Consider the following 23,050-nt stretch of genomic DNA (forward strand, 5'->3'; position numbering starts at 1 on the left):
CAGAACATGCATAGGTATATTATTATGGTATATAATAAAGTATATAAACTAACACTGCTAAATGTTTTCCCCTGTATCTTACTAACTGAAATAGTTTGCAAATCTTTCTCTAGTTAGAATCCCTGTTATTCATACGTCAGTCTTCAGTTCAATAAAAATGCGAGCTGTCTAATGTGTGAAAATGTTACTAATTGTAAGAACATAAATATAAATGTCTTCTGACCATTTCTTTTATTTTGTGCAGTTGTATATGAGTTGAAACCACATACGTACATTATCTTTATCCATGCCTTTGTGTCCCTCTTCTGTACCCATAAAATAGGAGCTGAGGTCAGTCCCTTTGGGCTGTTTAACAGACATCAGTTGTCCTTTCTTCTGCAGGAAATTGATGCAGCCGATTACTATCCAAGGATTCATAAATTCTTTATGGGCAAGTTGAAGTTCTAGAGGCTGATGAATTCAGTCTGTGTGATGGCCCATGCCAAATGCCCCCCCCCCCCCCCCCCCCCCAAACCCCACCATCACCCACAATAGTTGAGATAAAGAGATGAAGGAAAAGTCCGCCTTTCTCTTTCTTTCTTTTTGCTCCCTCTTTTTTCTCTCTTATTCCTTTTTTTCCTCTTTCCTTCTCCCCATCTTGTCCTTTCTCTACCTCTTACAGTGTAATGACTGTATCCATTTAACAGGACCCCTAGGAGCAAAATAAGGCTTGTTTTCAGTGCTTTTATCCCTCTCGGAGTGTGCTGATAGAATTTTTCCTACATAATGTACACATATTATAAGATTTGCCTTGTTCGTCTTATGTTACAAACCTGTCTATCCCAAAATGGACTTTACAAACAGATAGTCTGTCCCTTAAGGCCATTTTCATTCCTTCAGTTGGTTCACTTTGCGTTTACATTGGAGCTTATCTGCAAATTTGTGAACTTTTACCAAATGCAGTCTGTCCAACAGTTAATGTCCAACATCCTTTTCCACATCAGTCACTGTTTTAGTTTCTCCTTTCAAAGCTGTTTGAGGCCTTGATGTTTTTCTTTTGCAAATAGATATCCAGAGGCTGCCTGATGTACTGTCCTCTCTGTCTCCCCCTCTATTTCCAAACACTTTTTCCTTAGGTTGTCTTGTGTGGGGTGCTCACTAACTAAGCCAATCTGGCTACACCCAAGCATGCAGAGGAGTTATCCACCGGTTGGGGCTGTTTATATAAATGAGGACAGTGTGACACCCCAGGGTGTTTCACAGTGGGTACTATTCCTTGAAAAAAAAAAAAAAAGAAGAAGAAAAACATTGAATCTGTCTGTGTCGCTTGCGCCTCAAAGTCCCTCGCCTTGTAAATAGATTTTGATGGATACGCTTCCCTCCTCGCCCTCACAGTCCAAGTACAAATAATTCCACCACATAAGACTTTCCTACTCACTTCAGTGCAAATGTACACAGCATGCTGGCAAAAACATATACAAACATACGGAATCAAATGCTGGTCACCTATTAGAATATGATCAAAACAAGTGTGGGAACATAAGTTAGGCTGAGGAACGTTGACTTTTACGCTCAAACAAAGATGTATGGATTTTTTTATTGCTGATTGGATGACCTTTAACCAGGATACCGTGGAGTGCGCTCTTTGAAGTGAGCTTCCCGCTGGGCATAGGTTTGTGCACGTAAACAATTTGACTGTATCATTTGTACAGCATCACTTATGTGTTTAGTAACGGTTGCTTTGACAAAAACAACACCTAGAAATGAATAGCTTCATCTCCAGGTGGAGGAGAAATAGAAATTCAGCTCGATTAAAGGAGTGATATTTTGCTTTTTTTTAAAAATGGGATTATGCATTTTAAAACATTTCCCTGTGCTCTACATAAACTGTAAATGCTATTTTTGGGTCTGAATTCTTCATTAATTCAACTCCACAGGTCCATCTTCAACCCTATTTCTGAGTAATGACATCAGAAAGGTTGTTTTGAGCGCTGGCCCTTTAAATGCAAATAAGCCACCTCATGCCCCGCCCCCTCCAGGTTGTTAGCTGTGCTGCTCTGTCCCGTTCAACCAACAACTGAACATTTTAGGTAATCGGCTCGAAGTTTGGACATATTTTCAGTTTTTGCTACAACCGCTGCTGCCGACAAACCCTTATGTCGTACTCGGAGAAATGTTCATCGGAAATCTTGACCCTATATGTGCAAATGTCGTGATGTAACTCGTTATAGATGTAACAAATTAAGCAGGAATTAAAACTGGTTGTAGAAATCCACTTGATTTTTGCCAAAATTTATTTATTTATTTATTTATTTAGAACATGCAAAGAAACAAAATGAAACAAAACAAAGCAAATTAAGACAAAAACAAAATAACATTTAAATGAACAGAATCAATCTTCAAGTATGCGTAAGTCTGAATTTTGCATGGTCGAAAAAGAGTAGGAAGAAGTATAAACTTATTTAATCCAACCCCTCAAGTGCTTTTCCACCTTTATCACTAACTTAATACAAGAATCAAACAACATATTTTTCCAAATTTTAGCATTCAACCACAACAAATACATAATACAGTAATGGAATTATACACAACAATATGTTCATGGTAATACAGTCATACAAACAGACTCAACAATTCAACAATTTTCTTCAATAATTACATCATATTTATCAATACAACATTATCCATCAACAAATAATTATAAAGATAGTTTTGCAGCACCTGGAGGGTTCAAATTCAAACTTTTTGAACTGTTAGGGTCCAAATACTCAAATAAATGTACCAAAGACTAGGAAAATATGACCCCTTTAAGCCAATGTGGTCACTGCCATAAAACCAGCTTATTAGTTAAACCTCACATTTAATTGAAATCAGTCATATTTGTGCCGTTACATACAAAATCAGAAATTATTTAATGATTTTTTTTTTGGCTTCTGGAACACACTGTAGCTCTTCTATACACACACTAGTTGGCTCAGGGGATCTAAATTCACCATATATCCAGGATGACTTTTGATCCTTTTTGTTGCAGCTTGTTTTTTTTGTTTTTTTTTCCCACAACATGCTGTACCTGTGTATTATCAAATAAATAATACCTCCCTTGATCTATGATTAAAAGGGTGGTGATGTGGAAACCAACATTTCTTTTAAAAGAAAAGGTGATGAAACAACAGTCTGCACAGAGGCCATCTTCACACCGGCTCCTCTAATGCCGAGCAAGAGAGAAGAACAACCCCGCTTGATCTGACCATGTGTGATGACTCTTGGAGGTCAGACAGGTTAAATGGTATTTGATTAAAATCAGTAGATGGCCAACATTCTCTCTCTCTCTCTCTCTTTCGCACATGTACACATACAGACACACACACACACACACACACATACACACATGCACTGACACACAAACAGATCCTCCTAGTCTCGCCTGTTGGGAATAAGGAGAGGAAAATAGCCTTCATTCTGCTCTCGCTGTCTCTCTCTGGAAGGTTGTTGTGGTTATGGAGGGGTTTGGAAGAGAAGTGGTCTGAAGGGGGGGGGGGTTGGAGGGATGGGGGGGTGAAGTCGACCTGTATGTTTGGCTGGCAAAAAGGCTTGCCACTGTTTATCAAGCTACGGCAAATCCAATTAGCCTGTGGCCTGCCTTCCAACCCTATTAACCTGCTCAGCTGTGAGAGCACTCAACAGCTCCTGCCAATATCTCATTTCTCCCAGCCGTTGATAAGATCGGCTCAAGATATTCAGTGGGGTTCACTCCAACTCCATCTCAGGTGCTACAGCTGCTGCCGAGGCTTTAAAACCACAGCATCTGTCCTGATCTCTCTCTCTCTCTTTCTGTTTCTCCTTCTCATGCTTTCTCGCAGTCTCTTTAATTCTCTTCCCTCCTCATTCTCTATCTTTCACCTTACTCTTTCTCCGACCACCTGTCACCTCTGCCTCATCCTGTCTTCCTTCCATTTCCCTCCCATTTTTTTCCCAGTCTCTACAGCATCTCCACCCTCCCACACCGCCTCCCGCTCTTTCTCTCTCTTCCGTCATGTAGCTACACTGAGACAACAAAACAACTAGGACAGTAACTTCCAGGCCCATGGCTTGTTTCCTCCCAGACAGCGATCAGGGCGCAGGCCCCACTGTCTGACAGGAGGGGAAACTGATTTTCCTTATCATGGCCTGCCCACAAAGGGCCAGGCCAGGCCCGCGTGATTAGCATTCCTTGGTCGAGATGTGTCAGCCCTATTTCTATCACAGAGACAGATTGAGGCTTTCACTCAGACTGGCGACTGAGTGACACATGGCCCTGACCGGGGGGACAACATTGTTATTTGAGTTAAGAAATCAATTTGTATCAAATGTACACTGTAATTTATTTGTTGCCTTTGAAGGGAACCTGGCTAAGATAAATGGGAATGGACTTTTTTTCCCCCCTCTCCCTTACCTTGAGCCTGAGCCGATAAAGTTCTTGTGAAGCCCATGATAGTTCCCTGCGTCAGAGTAAAAAGTGACAAACATGTTTAAAGTTGTGCAGTGATCTTTAAATCTCAAAAAGAACACCTTGTCGGACATGATAGAACATTTTTTACCTCTTCCCTCCCGTCTGTCAGCTGGCTCTGCTGACATACGGCTTTAGTATTTTTGCTGACATTTCGCTTTATCACATACATCTAGCAGCGAATGGAGAAGCGATATTTGTCCCTTTTTAATACTTTTTTTTTTTCTCTCCCCCGTTTCATAGTGAGCATCCAAGCCTTTAGATCAAGATGGTCTTTTGGGATTAGAAAGATTGATCTCTTGTTTTTTCACATCATACTTCTAAGCTTCTGAAACAATATTCATATTTTGCAAAGTGCATCCTTTATACCAGGAGAAGTCCCACGCTGATAAAAACTTGTATATGCTCTTTGTAGTAGCATGTTAGAATACTTTATCATTATAATACATTTTTCCTGAACCGAGGTAAATCTTTGCTTATAAAATATTGAACTGTGATTATACTGAATGATATTTGTTTGGTTTTGTTTTGTGTATACACGTGAAATCTGCTACTCTCTACAGTACATACCGACTGGGAATACATTTCTCAACTGGTGCAAATAATGTTTCATGCAGTAAATAAATGTAGAATAAATAAATCCCAATCTATGTCTTTTGATTAAACGGAATCTTTAAGATGATTAAATAGAGGAATTAAATGTTTGCATCATTAAGCAACTCAAAAAACAACAGGAGACGTAGTTGTAGCTTACTTTGTAAATCAAGCAATCACAGAACTATGAGCAGAAAATCTGTTTTGATTTAGTCTGCTGCTGCTTCCCTGCTGGCTAAATCTAAGGAACAAATGTCTTCTGCATTATCGTGCCATGAGGACTTAACACTCAATTCATTGGGGACCACTTGGAATGGAAAACCTCTCAGCACTTCACAATTATTTTACAGATCGGTGCACATTAACTCTTGCAGGTAATTGCAGCAAGCTTGGGTCTGTGAGTGCAAACCAATGAAGGACATGAATGTAGATTTTTTATTTTTTTTAATTTTTGTAGAATAGTTGAATACTATACATATTTACAGAACAGAGGGAGCATGCTAGTTGATTATTTGGAGCAGAGATTCAAATCAAATCAGTGAAATTAAAAGAAAATCACATTGCATAGTGCGTAATTTTGTATACATTTCTTTATATTTTCTATATAACCAACATTTTGGCTCTCGTGATAGTTTCAAATGGCTCGTCAAGTGAAAATAAAAAGCAAAAGAATCCAATTTGTTTCATAGACAGAACTTTAATAGTATTTTACTGACAAGAAAAGGAGCACTATTCATGCTATCCATTCTGGAGGAATGAACTCAATGTCCTTTCAACATCTGAGGATGTGAATTATGAAGAATAGCAGGCTATCCCATTAACATCAAGAGGGAGTTTAGCATTTCTCAGAAACTGGAGTAAGAGAAAAAAAAAAGCAGGTGGCTATCTCTACACATCAAACATATATTAAGCCTCCAGGTTGACCCAGCATTGCGTCTTAGTTTGGGTTTTTCAGAGGGCCGCAAAGCAAAGCCTGTCCTGAATTTCAGTACAAAATTTAGATATGCAAATGTCCTCAACGGATTCACGATTGAAAAAGGATGCCATATTGCCTCAAAGCCACATACTCTCTAAAGCTAAACAAGATTAGGAAAATTGAATCATTTCAAAAGCTGTGGGCAGAATGTAAACTGGTTAGCATTCTAATCCTCTGCGCCAGGTGACCAGCTCAGCATGTGTACAAACATACTGTATGAAGAACAAATGAGACGAGAGGCTGGAACTGTACATTGGCTCATTTGAATGAAATAATACCTGAGTGTGTCCCTACCTGAGAAATGCATTTATTTACCAGTATTGTATCAGACGTCCTCAGTAAGCTTCTGGCCATAAATATTAGAATTCTGGCCTAATTTCGATCTTGGCATTCTCTTGCCATATGTTTGCCTGAGGACAGTTTCTTTTTTTTCCCCCTGCATTTCAATAGAATGCACACAGTCTTGTTTCTCTGTCTTTCTTTTTCTTACATATATATATCACAGCTACGACAAGCGTATTAGGGCCGCATAAGAAAATATAAACGCCTGTCACTACGAGAATAAAGTCGTTATGTTTCGAGAATAAAGTTATTTAATGAGAATAAAGTCGTAGTTTTAAAAAACTCATTATTTAACAAGGCTAAAGTCATTATATTTCGAAAAAAAAGTCATTATTTATCAAGAATAAAGTCGTGGTTTTAAAAAACTCAGTCTTTAACGAAAATAAAGTCATATTTCGAGAATAAAGTCATTATTTAACGAGAATAAAGTCATAATGTAATGAAAATAAAGTCATACCCAATCATCGAATAATGTAGAACTTGGAACATTTTGTGAAGTTCTACTTTCATTTGGGGTTTACGCCCAAAGGCCAAATACTGAGCCTACCCCCCACCATCAACACATTGCTGCTTTGCTTGTTACCTTCACTGTAAAACTCTTTCAAAATATTACGACTTTGATCTCATAAAAGTACAACTTTATTCTCGTTAAAGAGTTTTTTAAAACTATGACTTCATTCTAATTAAATAATGACTTTATTCTTGTTAAATACAGACTTTATTCTCGAAATATAAGGACTTTATTCTTGTTAAAGAATGAGTTTTTTAAAACTATGACTTTATTCTCATTAAATAATGACTTTATTTTTGAAATATAACGACTTTATTCTCATTAAAGAATACATTTTTTAAAACTACGACTTTATTCTCATTAAATAATGACTTCATTCTTGAAATATAACAACTTTATTCTCGTAGTGACAAGTGTTTTTTTTTTTCTTTTGTGGCCCTAATACGCCATCATACACAGCAAAACAATACTATTGCATTTTAATTTTCACAATAATTTTTAATTCTCTTCAAAGAAAAAGTTTGTTTTATTTTTAGAATCATATAAAAGAACGCACTACACACACAGACACACCCAGAGACATGAAAAGGTAAAATACGAGCCCTGAAATGGATGTTACACTGACATATCTCTGACATGAGGAAAAGATTTGCAAAGGTCATTCAAACATGAACCGACCTCTTGACCCTTGAAAACTGTTAAGTAAACAAGAGACTGTCTAATAAAGTGTCACATTTCAACTGTTTGTTTTCACACTCTGCTCGGAGAATAGCTTAGCATTAGCATCGCTGTAGCGGCGATGGATTTTAGGCCACGTTACTCTACAGAGGGCATCATTAAAACACTTTGATGATTTTGGATGTACACAGTCTTATCGGTTGTACTCTGGCTGACCTTTCTGCTACATTCTCAAGGCTCTGCTCTATATTTGTCATATCAACAGCAGAGTGATACTCTTTCCATGCCGCTCTCAAATGACATTGTGGGAAACAAATCTTGGGTCAACACTGGAGTTAAGGTATATTTTGGACACAGAAGCGTAGGCCGACACAAAGACGAGCATTGGTTGTTTTGCTGTTGGATTAAATCAGACGTTACGAGGCGAGTATTGAATTTAACTATAAGTCACATGTCAGAAAATGTGTCTCGAAAAACGTCTCCTCCTGTGTTTTTTTTGTGTTTTTTTTCTCATTATTACACTTCCATTTGGGGAACAGGTTTACTCCTTCCTGTTTGACATATGGAGTCAAACCAAAAACACTACTTGTGGCCAGATGAGTGTATTTACACCCTGTCAACGGAGATCTTGTTGGAAGCTCTAGGGTCAGCAAACAGCTTAATCCTTTCCGTCACTGTCTCATACTGACAGACTGATAGATGTATCCGGCCTTGCATGAGGAAGTCATTACCTTCTTTGGTAAAACTTGTAGCGCTTAAGGTAGTTAAGGTAAGGTCAGCGAGTTTTAAATAAGCAGACTAGACAGAAATGGAATGACTAGACTCAATAAACACAAAATATAAAGAATATTATTCATGTGTCAAGGTTATGAGTCCTTAATGCAGTGTTTTTCAACTTTGGGGTCGGGACCCCACATGGGGTCGCCTGAAATCCAAATGGGGTCACCTGAAATTTCTAGTAATTGATAAAAAATTTTTTTTTAAAAATTACCAATAAAAAATATATGGTGAGTTGACAGAGACAATCCCAATCCATAAAAGACATAACAAACTGTGAAGCTGAAACTGAAGCACTGTGGTACTGTTTATCTGTCAAATGTTCACTGTGGTCAGTTTCAGATGCTGCAGCTCTTTCATAATTCATAGTTTGAGTTCTTGTTTGTTCAGTATTAATTGTCAGCCTTGTAAATCCAAGCTGGACTGACTGTACATATCCTGACCAAGGAAAATAAAATTCTCACTTTGTGCAGTAATCTACACCTGGCTTTTCTGCCTCCGCCCATAATAATATACATTATATAGACTAAATGTCGTCTAAAATTAACATTTATTTGCAACATAGTATAGCAAACTATTACACGATCAAAAACAAATTCCTTTTAGCAAAAAAAAAATTTTTCTTCGTTTTGACTGTCTGGGGTCACCAGAAATTTGTGATGTTAAAATGGGGTCACGAGCCAAAAAAGGTTGGGAACCACTGCCTTAATGGAATGGTTTGATGAGAATGAAAATAATGTAACCGTACACAACTGAACATCTATGGGAGATTTTGGAAATGTCAGCACATGCTACTAAAATAAGGAAATATCTTTTGGTGCAATGCTGTTCATCCTTCCAGTAGAGTTCACTTTCTTGCACACTTATGCTAAACTGTTTTGAAGCTGTTCACTGATATGAGACATGGAGACACTATGAACTGGCAGAAATATACATGCTGTTAATCACAAACAACCCCGTATATATTAATATTTTGCCAAAAATGATCATGAACAAATTGAGAAACATTACATTATTGTGACGTAATAGAAATAAATAAATGACGGCATTAGAAATCAAATATTTTATTAACAAATTTACAGACATCTTGCAATCAAACTGTGGCAAAATTATTAGATTCTTATTTCTAGTCATGTCATTTTTCTTATTGTTGTCTGGTAATCACATGTTTTCATTCATTACTGGGGTGGCAAGGCTTTTTCGTTTTTTTTGTTTTTTTTTCGCATGGTGGCCCAAAATCATGTTCATTTCTTGTTAAAATTCACAGTCTTCACTATTTTATAATATAGGATGTTTATGTTGTTTTCTTTTGTCTTATGGCTTGATTTTAATAATTTAATGAGGTACTATTTTGTTCTGGCTAACATCTCACTTACTCTTTATGTAACTTAAATGAACCAGAATAAACTCATTATTAGTGAGTTAAATTTGTTATTTGAAACTATTTTTCACTAATGTATTAAAAACCATTCCCAATGTTACAACATTTTACTGATTTTTTTGCACAATTTAGGAAATAAATGTAGCTGTTTCTCTGCACAGCCTCCCATAGTTCGCATAGACCGGGTGACGCTTTGAAAAGCCAAGTCTCTACAGGACGCTGAAGGTTGAAACAGATAAAGTATGCACAGTTACTACAAATCAAGGGGAGTGAAGAAAATGCAAATATCATAACAAAAGGGTTTAGATATTTAAAACAGAATCTCCGGTCTCGTTTTAGAAAAGCTCCCACATGAGTGAATATATAGCATTTGAATTCCAGTGCCAAACAAATTCTTGAACACAGTAGAGTCAAACATATGTTCGCAATCTGTTTTTCCAACTATGTGACACCAACCTGTCACCCAACTGCTGCCTTCATGGATACTCTTCCTCTTAGTTTTTTTTTATTTTTTTTATTTTCTACAAAGCAAAGGGCTCAACATACTGTACAAGCTTTGTTTAGTGTTTTAAATTATTTTGTAATGCGTTGCACAGCGATATGCAACCTGTGAACAATTTCATCTCACCCTAATAAAACCAGGGATAATCTGTCATTATTTCATGCCTCCTGACATTCGATGATTTATTGTTTCCTGGCTCATAAGAATCTGGTGCCGTAAAAGTTTAAATACAGCAGATCTTAGCAGACGTCACTTGCGCTACAGATGTCTGTCCAGTAAGAATATGCAGTTTCATTTGCTGCAGTGAAACCCGAGTAAAACATTAACATTTTAATATGCGCACCTAAAAATAATCTTTAGCTCCATAACAACAAGGAAATTCGACCCTGCAGCCTTCACACTGGGTGGACTACATATCCGGCCACCAACCTGTTGTGGAACCCTGTTAATGCCAATGACCTGTTTCATATATCAAGAGCTTAAAATCACAACTTTTCTCCGCGTTGAATAGATTCAGTTTGGTTTGAACAAATGGGGTTACAATGCTAAGCTGCTAAGTATTACCCCCCCCTCCCCCCCAAACAGATATATGACTTGTAAGATATTTGGAAAGTATTCTGTGGAGGATGTTAATGGCAAGGGGCAGCGGTGTCATAGTACCATTGCTTGAAAGCTTGAAGTAAAAGTTTGGGCAGAGGAGAGTGGAGTATATTAACTGAAGAGCCAAGGATGTGTGTGATAAATCTCCCTCAACCCGGTGCTAAGTGTCACATTGTGTTTATGGCGTACAGATTGCATACTGCTAGTGTTCTCCAAGGCTCGGGCCAGGACAGGCTGCTTTGGTTGGCAGACAGCCGGGGTTTACTGACTGACTGGCTCCGCTGTAGGATTTTTTTTTTTTGGGTTGACTTTGTCACCTTTGACTACCTGAGCGGCTGCGTAGTTATCCGAACGGCGACTCAGTGAGGAACTTGGTTGCTGCCTGATTAGATGGTTTATTCGCTGGCTGGCTTGCTGCCTCAGTGCCTGGCTGCTTGATTGATTGGCTGGCTGGCTGGCTGTCTGAGTGAGGCTGCGTAATATATGATGTGGTTCAACATGGTTGCGATTAACGGATTGGCAGAACAGTTGCATCCATTAATAACTCCACCCTATAGGGCTGGAGTAGTCCCCAAATGCATGCTGTTATTGCACTCACATCACTGTTTTTTTGGAAAATTTATAAAGCTAGTTATATGATTTGTAGATTGCAATTTTGAAATGTGTTTACTCTTCCATTTGAGAGTAAATCTAAATTTTGAGCACTGTTTGTGGTGAAAAATACATCAGAGGTGTCATCATCACTACGCTTGACTGTCAAAGAGAGCGAAAGGCACCGTTTCCCTGTGCTGCATATAGATCTCCTTTGAATCTCACCCACTCATTGCTGCAGGGTTTGAAGAATTTAAGTTAATAAACTGGCTCATAAGGCAAGATTAAAGATGCCGTGTAATTTGATTAACTGAATGGGAAAGAGAGAGGCCACAGATGGGAAAATAAGCTTTTCCAGGGGCTCATTAAAGGGAACAATCCTGTAAAACCTCTTGGGTGAAATTCTACTGTGAAGATGCTTTCTGAATGAGGAAAAAAAAACAAAAAAACATGGCGTTTCAGCGTGCTGTTGAAAAGTGGCTGCAGAGAAACATTTTGTAATAATTTACATGCTCACTGGGAGAAATGTTTCCAGTCATGGTGGCCGCTCTGAAAGAAAACATCCTGTACCTGATCTCCTAGTATTATTTTTGTAACAAAACTGACTTAGCTTCATTATTCAAACATGATAAATGTGTTTCTTCGTTCTTAGTCTCTGAAAAACAAAACAATTACATGGTGATAATCCAAAAGTGTGACTAATTCCATAGTAAGCACAAGCCCCGTTTATTTGTGTGTTCAGTCCATTCTGTTTGAGGGTTCTTCTGCATATTAAGCCCCGTAAATATAATAGTCTGAAGTCAGCAGCATGTGTAGTTAAAAAGAACACATCGTAGTGTTCCATCGCAGTAAAAATGTTAAATATTACCGTATATGTAACTGCTAACACGTTTGTTTAGATTTGTGTAAAGAGCTGCAGATGGAACATCAAAGCATGTATATGAAATGCTAATTTTACAAACTCTCTCCTCCTTTGTCATTAGTTTCGGGATGTTCAGTGAAGAACTTTAAAATTACATTTACCAAGTTCATTCTAATTCTTCCCCAATATGGTCACATTTTCAGTGCTGTCTGACTTCATTCCCTCATCCACATGTGCAGGGAGATCAAGATTAGGTGTCTGCAGAATGAAAACCCAGGAAGCTCACCTGCTCGCCCTTGATATTACGCTGGAAATATAAAATCCATTCCCAGATTTAGACATCTCTCGCCACCAAAAAATGTTCTATTCTGTCTGGAGCCGCAGACTGCCTGTCTGCGGCGTAGTTTCTTTATGGCTCAAACTAGATGTCTTAGTTATTGGGATGAAGAAATCCCTGTCAGTGGACATTCATGGGAGAATCCCCCCTTTTCTCACTCTCAGTGAGCTGAGGTTAATTTATATTTCTCAAACCTGTTCCTTTCTCCTTAGAAATGGATTCAGTTGAAGTGTTGGTGCCGGATCGTTATCGGCGTGCTATCATTCCGCCGGGACAGCCCAGCCATCATCACAAATGGCCGTTTTTCAGCAGAATAAAACATATGAATTAAACTTCATAAGCTTATCTGGTCTTTGATATGTAGAAAGCCCAAGGTTTATTTCCACATTAATCCCCACACCCGTCTATTGCTTTGGCTCTTTGATGCATGAAGGTGGGTTTAGAAACTGGAATCTGCCAGGTATATATAACTGCATGTTTTACCCATCGCTTGAGCTTCAGGCCCTCTTTTCTCCCCCTTTTCTCTCCACCTATGTCTCTCTCACTCACACACACACACGTTTTCCCTAAGAATTTCATTACAAAAGGCAGGCATATGCATTGAAATACTGCCGGCAAGCAGGGGTCATGTAGCCCGATACTGAATTTCCCTTGCCTTTGTGCAATCTTAATTGTCTGTCATTTCTGTCTGCAGCCCCGTCTGTGCGCGCTCCAAATAAAACCTATGGAAACATGAAAGGTGGAGCACTGCCCTCACTTTCATCAAGGGATCGCTTACCAGGCCTTGCCGTGGCTACCCCAGGCTTGTGTTACGTACCTCATAAAAGTAGCTCTTGTTTCACGGATGCACTGCCCCATCTGGGCGCTGGGCTAATCTGTCAAGCCGAGCTCCCAGGCAAATTCTTCTGCAGCGTAATAGACACTGTTACAAACTCTCCTGCCTTTCTCCTCTGCTCGTTTTCCCCCCTCATTTTTGCAGAGGGCTCCCCTGATGCCCTCTGATGCTGCTGACAGTTGGAGCTGAGGCTGGATGCCATGGTGAATTTATATCGTGCTACTGCATCTGTCATTGTTTTCACCGAGGTGTTGACCTCCACACGTCCTCATCAGAATGTAGCTTCAGTTCTGCAACTCCAAGCAAAATAGATACCTACAACTCAGTTGATCGTAAAGGGTATTCATACGGCAGAAACCCCTTCCCAATTCGATAGTTGGTGCAAAACTTTGACAGCCAGTTGGAAACCTCTGGGGAATTAGGTCACGGCAGGATGGGGGTGAGACAGAGGGCTCATGGGAATTCATCGGGCTGCGTTTCCCAAACTGTACACTGCAACAACAGCGTACAGTGAAAATGCTCTTTCAAACTGTTACCTATCTTTTGTCCTTCATACATCACCTCTGACATCTTTTTTGATCCTCTCAACATCGATTCCACTCCTCTTGCCGTTAGTCTTCATGTAAATATGTATGGAAACACAGCGTGCAGGGGGCGTCATCGCTCCCTGATGAAACACGGACGTGTAGCTCAAAACATTCATTTATTGTACCGACTCCTTATGTGCCAGTATGGAGGTTGATGTCCTACAGTAGAGCTTATTTTCCTTTACCCAGTGTTGAAGGCATCAAGGCAGATATGTGGCTTAAGTGGGACGGAAACAGTGACAACCTCTCTGTTTTTGAAAGCTTGTGCCAGTCATCGGGCCGTGAACAGAGAGAGACAGTCACTGTATTGAGTTTATTACTCCTAAAGCAGCCACCAATGATCACACCCTCCATAAGCCACATACAAGACAGTCATGGTATTTTAAGCAGATTTCCTCTAAAAGGGGAGGAGAGGCGGATATTTCTCCTTTAAAGTGGTCTTATCATTCGGGCTGTCGACTCACTGGAAAGCCTGACAGCTACAGCCTGCTGAGGCACCGAGTGGCCTCGCTGTGTCTTCGGCTGTTAACGATAGACAGCTGGGACAGCCGTGCTACTCTGCTATTCTTCTGCTCATAACACAGAGTGGCATGAACCTTTTTGCCTACTTATTTATGGACATAATGCCCTTTTTGTGCTTTAAACTAAAATTAAATAACTGTGATAAATTTATGAGAACAGCACTGAAGAAAATTTATATTTATTTACTATAGCCTCTGCCAAGTTTAGTGGAGACTTTGTGATGTAATTGATTAACCATCTACTCTTCTTTGTTTTACGCAAAGCAGTGGATTTATTACGATCATTAGAAAACGTAAGATCATAATTCCAGTTTCGCTTAGATTTATATCAAAGTCATCTTAAAAATGATTGCGTCTCAAGACTATAAATAAGTATTTTTATCTAAACCCAAATGTTAACTCCTTAACATGACGTTTCTCACAACCTTTGCTTTGAAAAGTCGACCACGAGTCATCAGTTTCATCATCATCCTAATTTCAGTCAGTTCTTCATCGCTTAAGTTAATTCTTCGGCCTCAGCCAGGGGTCAATGTTCAGTTATAGGCCTCAGCCATGTGTAGTAAAGTAAACCAAGTCTCTGCGTTGTATACAGAGGGGCCTGTAAAATTCATTGTGCTTAACACACTGACTTGTGAGTTAATCTCTCCTCACATTCCAGACCAGTTATTAGTCAGCATTATAGTTTATTTGTCCAGGGGTAAGATAAACCAGACTGCTCTCATCCACTGCTCGAGACCTGCAACACTGACTGGTTTGTTTGAACAAAGGGAAGTGCTCTCTTATGACAAATAGTCCAATAACAGAAGATAATGCATACATGGCCTCAAAACCAGATAATGCCACAGTTGAGCGGTAACTGGAAATTATTACACCTTCACTTATTTCTTTTTTTGGTGTACTTTGATGTTGTGTTTTTTGGCGTTGGGAACAGAGCATTTATCACGGTGCTTACTAAGGATGTACAGTATCAGTGAAACCTGAGATCCCAACATAGGAGTGAATGTGTTGTCTGGAATATGTTTGAAAGGTATGACATTTTGGAAATGAGATAATACTTATAAAGTAAGAGTATTGCTGCAGGTTTTCATTAAACAAGTACTACGCTAATATGTCATGTATGAACGCATATTTACAGCTAAACTGCAACTCCAGATACATTTTGTTATGGATGTAAAACCCCTTATATTATGTTTTGTCTCTAGGGGTTAAGGTTCGTTAAACATCTTTGTGTTATTTATGCAATAAATTATATACATTTTTCAAATCGGATTTTATATTTTTTGTGTTTTTTGGCCTTTTGTGTTGATATAGTAGGTTAAAGTGAAAAAATAATAGGCAGATGAGATAGATGAAGTTGTGCTGAAAAAAAAGATACCAAACATGGGTATAGTAAACATTTCTTTATAGAGTATATAAAGGTAAAATCAAAAGTACTCAAAAACAGCCAAAATAGGCTCAGACCCTTAAGGGTTAACATAAGAACTTGCGTGATAGTGTCTTCTGGACTTTAAATGGTTAAGTTTAGGCACTGGTAGGACTGGTTAAAGTTAAAGAAATTCCAGAACAAATCCACAAATATGCGCTAAAGAACTCACATGTATATTATTTGTAACCATATCCTATGTTTTCTATTAACACCTACAGGAAAAGGGATGCAATCTCTGCTCTGTGGTTTCATAGCACGAGCTTTTGTATTTTCGCGATCCACCCCGGACTCGTTCTGATTGTGTAACGGCAACAAAAGCACTCAGTGACAAATTACGTTTCTCCTACAACGAAATCAAGGCACTGGGTACATTTGTATGAAAATGTAATAGGAGTTTAAGGTCACTTATATAAGATGATTTTTTTTTTTTTTTGGGAGACACATGTTCCGTTCTTAATTTTGTGGATTTTTGGCAGTGGTATGAACTACTGCATAGTCTAAACACTGTTTTTCTTCAATGGAAAACCACATGTTCTGGGATGCAAAATGATTCTAATGTTTGGCTTTAGTTGCACATGGCAGTGTCTTTATATGGGAGATTTTTTTTTTTCCTTTTTCCCCCCTTCCACATGAATGTACTTAACTAATCAGAGCATGCAACCACAAACACATCAGGTACATGTAATCTCAGCTGGTCAAAGTTGTTTAAGATATTAATTCCGTACAAGTGTATAGGTTGTATTATTTTTTTTTATTGCTTCTTGTGGATATATTTTTAGCCTGTAACCTTATCGACCTGATTCTTGAGCCGTTGCATTGTATGAGGATGTTTAGACTTTTTTTATGTTACAACAGACTGAGTCAAGGAATACAGAGGAACGTCTCCAGTGAAATCTGTAAAGTTGTCCATTTTACTAGATTCATAAAAGTAATTTTCATATTTAATCCCATGTAAATTAGTCAAAATAAACAAGTTAAATGTAAGGTATGAAACACACATACACAAAGCCACATATATCCTCAAACAAACCAAACCACCCGTGATCCACTGTTTGCTCAGAGCGTCTAAATGTTTTTAATTAGCTAGAAGCTGTGGTGTTCCCTCTGTGACTGCTTACTGCCTGCCCATCATGGTCTTTTACTGATGTGTCCTGAGAATGAACTTTGAGAAAAACATGGATCGAAAAAAAAAAAAAAAAAAAAGCATCTTCTTCTTAACCAAAACCAGCCTACAGTGAGGCAGCTTGCAGGCTGCCTGCTGCTGCACAGAACATTCCCATCACAATCATGTTCAATTGTCCCCTAATTGTCCTCTTCTCTTTCTGCAGAAGAAGTTGCTGACATGAGAAATTAGGCAATCAGGATGGCATTAGTGCATGAGTGGAGGACCGAGGCATGGTTATACTATAATGTATAGGCCCCATTGGGGGTGCAAATAAGCAGGGAAATACTCGCATCTCCCTTTGAAGTGATGGCTGCTTCCAAATTAAACTCTTAGTCACACTGCTATCAAAAGGATATGGTTGTTAGCAGTGCCCTGCTCTGATCTGAGCACACTTCTGGATCTTATTACAATGTGATTTTTGATTGATGCCCTTTAGGGTGGATCATATACCCCCTTCCTTTTCAGGAGTGTCACTGACGGGTTGTAAAATTCTAAGACATTTTAAATGGGACAAAATTAACACAGCTACATTCATACAGTGCAGAGAAGTGTAACTGTTTTTAATATTAAGGGGAAAAAATGTGACATGTAACATCTTTGGTTCCTTTGTGTGACTTATCTTGTAAAATTTTAATATACTTTTCAATATAATAAAAATATAAGAAAAGATATGATGTGTCCTATTCTATGGTGGGTCATAAATATATCCAAATTTAATATATGTTATCAGTTCTAGTTAAAATATCTGTTGGTAGTTGTTTCTTTTAGTAGCGCAGAATAAAATGTGACATGTAATGGCAATGAGTAATTACAAAATTATTGCATAAAAATATATAATTCTGAGTTAATAACACAAAGAGAAAACTGTTTCACACAACTGGGTCACATACAGCACTAAGTAGAGAAGAAAAAAAAAAAGAAAGGAAAAAAAAAAAAAGCAGAAAAGTTCCTCCAAACCTCCTGGGGGATTCAATGAGATTACCCCCCAAAAAGATTGAATTAGATTGGCCAACAGAAGGAAGAAATGCTAGAAACTAATGGCAAATAACAAGCTTGTGACAATTCATCAGGCAACTTCACAGAGGGGAGGGCTTCAGTGGAATGCCTGAGATGGGACCTTTCCCCTGCGCTATGTTATTCTAACAAACAATGTCAATGAGATGGCATCCTACCTCTCACCAATTTGCATGGTTGTCAGAGGAGTGAAAGCCAGTTTAAAGGTACATCCTTTATGTGCTGGAGAAAGGATTAGGGCCAGCCCCACAAAGAGGCTTTGATTTTCTTGCAAATATGTATAAGAAGTTTGGCTGAGAAAAGTGAGTTTTCAAAGCTGCAACTTTTCCAAAGCATACCCTTTTTTTCTTAGTATAAATGTGTGTGCATGTTTGTGTGTGTTCCCCATAGCAAGTTTGTTGATGAATAAAGTTCACTTCCTTCAATGTGAGGGTGTATAAATATTTAAATCCAATTGTAGTTGTTAATTTAAATAACAGAAAAATATTTTTCAAAAAGTTGTTGAAATGTTTTAGCATTATAAAGTGTAAAAATAAAATTTATGGGGAAAATAATAATTCAAATAAACATTTTCTTGATGCAGAGAGGCCTAGAATTTTTTTTTCTTTTTTTTTTTTCCTCCAAATTTGAGTTTAAAACCAGATTCATCATGTGATACATCTGAGTCTCTTTGTAACTTTTTAAAGTGTTTTGTTTCAGAGATCGACACACTGATTTCACATAAACAAAAGGAGCGAGTCTGAGTGTGCACCATATGCACTTAGCTATGAGGTTAGGGTGCAACCCTCATTAGCATGTATAAACTCCCCATGTCAAGAGGTCGCCTTTGACCCTAACACACAAAATCTTGCTCAAAACATGGCTGACACAAAGTGTATCCATGTGGGTGAGAGATGTGCACTGGTGCCTATACTATGTTTCCTTTGTAAACACACAGATCACACTTTAAAAGTCATTTTTTTGATGGTTCATCCAATAAATCTTTTTCACCTAAATAAGAATATTTAATATATTTTGAGTAACTAACAAGTATAAAATATCTCATATGGACCTTAGATCTTTATTGATTTATTCAGGAGCTCCCAAACTTCTAGCTACTAAAATGTAATGATGTGCAGAATAAAAATGTAAAACAGATTTTTTTTTTTTTTTTCATGCGTACACCCACATACTGACACTGCAACAAAATGGCCTCCAATGATCACTCTTATAGCTGCATTAACAGTGCATCCACAACAACACCTGCTAACATCAGACTTACAGAAATTCCTCACTATCCAACAGCTGCTTCACAAGTTTAAGTCCTTTAATCGATTGATGGCTACATGGCAGCAGTATTTCCAACAACTCCAGTTGACATTATAGGGTTTGCACACACACAAAAAACACACTGCTTCATGCTTAAAAAAGATCACCGGAGAGGCGATGTCCCTTCAGTGGCAGTCCAGCACAATGTGTTCCAGTTCACTTTCATCATGTTGTACCAGCTGAACATGGTGTAGCTTTCAGCCCTGCCCTGTGGGAAACCAGGCTGTCTTTTCTCTCGCTGTGTGTTAGTGTGTGTGTGTGATGCTGTCGAGCTATGTTGTCCCAAGCTTTCAGCGGCACAAACTCCCTGTCCTAGGGCCTCCAGCGTGGATTGGCCACAGAGACTCTGTGTGGCATGCTCGGATGAATGTTACCCTGATTCTCTACCAGAATGCCACCAATGCAACCCCTTAAGCATGTCTGTCGGACAGTGCTGGGCTGCCAAGAGGGGGCCACTTTTTGAATTTCTTGTTGTACTTCTCTTTCTTTATTTCTTTTCTTGTGTTTTTTTTTTTTTTAACTCATTCTTTCTGTTTAAAGGCAAACAAAGCAAGTGTCGGCCTCAGAACAACGTGACGTGTCTACAACCCCCCACCCCCCTTTTCTTTCACAGGGAATTCTCTGTCCTTCCTCTGTCTTCTTCCTCTTCTTTTTTTTGTTACTGCTTTCTATATTGTGGTGAGAAAATACACATTATATCTTTTACATAATTAAACAAATAAAAAAATATACATCCTTCATGTCTCTCAGTGGGATTCTTCTTAGGAACCCTCTTCTTTAAGGCACTGTAAATGATCATATGTTAAAGCACATATTTTTACTTTATGCTAATAATATTAATCGGAAAATGTGAAATTCTTAAATTACATAAGTGTCCAGACAATAGGCTTCAGTGTTTAGCAGTAGTTAACAAGTATCCCTCCACCTGTATTTGTCTGATTACAGTATACTACCTGGAACACTTATCACATTTATGTCTTTATTTTTTCTATTGCATTTTCTATACACATCAGATCTTGTGCATTATTAAACAAATACAAAATATGTACTCTTCATGTCTCTTAATCACATAGATATCTCAGTGATTCTTCTTGGTAACCCTCTTTTTTAAGACACTGTAAATAACCATAGGTTAAAGCACATATTTTCATTGTATGCTAATAGTATTAATTGTAAAATGTGATATTCCTAAATTACATAAGGGTCAGTAGGGACAATAGACTTCAGTGTTTAGCAGTAGTCAACAAGTATCTTCCTGTATTTGATTACAATATACTGCCTGGGAAACTTGTTAATGTAATCATACTTCTCTAGAGTTTATCACATTCACGTCTTTATTTTTTATATTTCGTCTTTTCCCCTGAGAAAATACACATCAGATCTTTTGCATAATTAAACAAATACAAAATGTTTACCCTTTATGTCTTTTAATCACTTAGATATCTCATAGTGATTTTTCTTGGGAACTCTCTTCTTTAAAACACTGAAAGTGACCATATGTTAACCCTTTCATGCACAAATTATGAGAACTTTAATCAAAAAATTGTCCTGAGTGTTTTTATTCCTCTTTAGGCATGAAAAAAACAATACGATTGACAGTTTTCTTCTAATAATAATAGTAATAATAATAATAAGAAGAAGAAGAAGAAGAAGAAGAATTAAAAAAAAATAAAAAAATACATACAAAAAAAATAATAATGAAAAAAAAAATCTTATCAACCTATTTTTCGTGAAGTTGCAAAAATGTTCACTCAGCTGGACACCTCACGTTTAATTTTTGACACACAGAAACATGTATTTACTGATAAATTGTATGAAAACTATGGGGAGGGCTTGTGATTCTGGGGGTTTATGCTCAGGGGAGATCTACATAATGTTACCAATTCATGTCAGAAAAGATATATAGTGTCTTAAAACTTTAATAAAGATATGTGTAAAAAAAAAAAAAAAAAAATCCATGAATATACATGAGAACAGCTGTAGAATAGCTGTCCACTGTAGTGACCAGTATAAATGAAAGGGTTAAAGCACATATTTTCATTGTATGCTAATAATAGTAATAGTAAAATGCAATATTTTTTAAATTAAACGAGCGTCCGTACACTAGGCTTCAGTGTTTAGCAGTAGTTAACAAGTATCCCTCCTCCTGTATTTGTCTGATTACAGTATACTGCCTGGGACACTTGTTAATGTAATCATACTTCATTGGAGTTTATCACATTCACGTCTTTATTTTTTCTGTTCTGTCTTTACCCCTGAGTTCATGTCGAAACAGCTGTCTGGCATATAATACGGTCCTCAATGACTTGTGTCAACAGGTTTACGAAAATAACAATGTTCTCATTGTTTAGATAGACCGCCGTTCCAGACGGTCTGAATCTTGAGTTGTTGACGTTCTTGAATACTTTATGATATTAATTCTCTGCCTCAAGGTGACTTAACATGACCTAATAACAAGTGCCTTTATTTTTGTAAATATACTTGACAAATTCTAACGTTAAACTTGATCCCACTCCCTGTACATGTTTCGCTTAGGACAATAAATCTGAGCGCTAAATAATATAAATGGGAGCGAGGATAATATATATAAGAGATTCTGTTCACTGTCACACGTAAAGAGTGTAATCTAATTAGATGGTTGTTTGATTCAAGTATCAGTCCTTGTCTACGGAGACAGGATTTAATCACACCATGAGTTAGACAATCATTGTTGGGTCTGGCGTCAAATCCTTATAGAATACCTTAAAAACAAGACTACATTTCATGCTTAAAGCTATGGTCAGGCTAAAAAGTGAGTCTATCTGCAGTGTACATTACATATTGTATTTGGCATTTTTACATTTCTGTAGAGACCCTCAGCAGCTGTGGACATTTTACCAGTTAACCAATTAATACATAGGGGCCAAATGTGACTAATCCCAGAGGAATCGAAACTAAACAAACTTCAGGGTTCAATTTTCAAGCAACCCTAGAAAGAGGATGTGAAAGTTTGAATCAAATATCTTCTTTCAGATGTCTGGTTTGTTTACATTTTTGTTTCCTCTTGTATTCCTTTGGGAAAGCGCGGAAATGGTAATAATGTCAAGACGTTATATGTCTTTAATGGCTCAGGCGGAGGAGGAACTTGCCTCCAAATGTCCGTGTAAAACCGACACTGTGGGTGTTTGCAGGAAAAGCCAAATCAATTCTGAAGCTGATACGTAGGTAAAATAAATGAGACTTCAAACAAAGTAAAGTAGTCCTCGAGGGGATGGAAACACGGCACAAAGGGAGACGCACTCTGTGTGACACACGCGATGTTTCATCTGTGAAGAACACCAGAGAGCCTCAGTCTGTTTAACGTAAACTCGGAGAGGTTGGATTTGTTTGGTGTCAGATCTAGTAAATAATTAGCCAATTCGGAGCAATGTGGAGTTCTTCAGAAACCTAACCTCACAGCTACAATAACATAAAAGATATAAACATGGAGTTGCCGAAGAGTCAAGAATATACTGGAGGAATGCATGATTTTTAATCAACATTCAATCCATTTTTGTTCTTCTTTTTTTTTTTTTTTTAATCAAATGTAGTGCATTTCT

This window comes from Sphaeramia orbicularis, chromosome 16 (genome assembly GCF_902148855.1).
Source record: "Sphaeramia orbicularis chromosome 16, fSphaOr1.1, whole genome shotgun sequence".
Lineage (NCBI taxonomy): Eukaryota > Metazoa > Chordata > Actinopteri > Kurtiformes > Apogonidae > Sphaeramia > Sphaeramia orbicularis.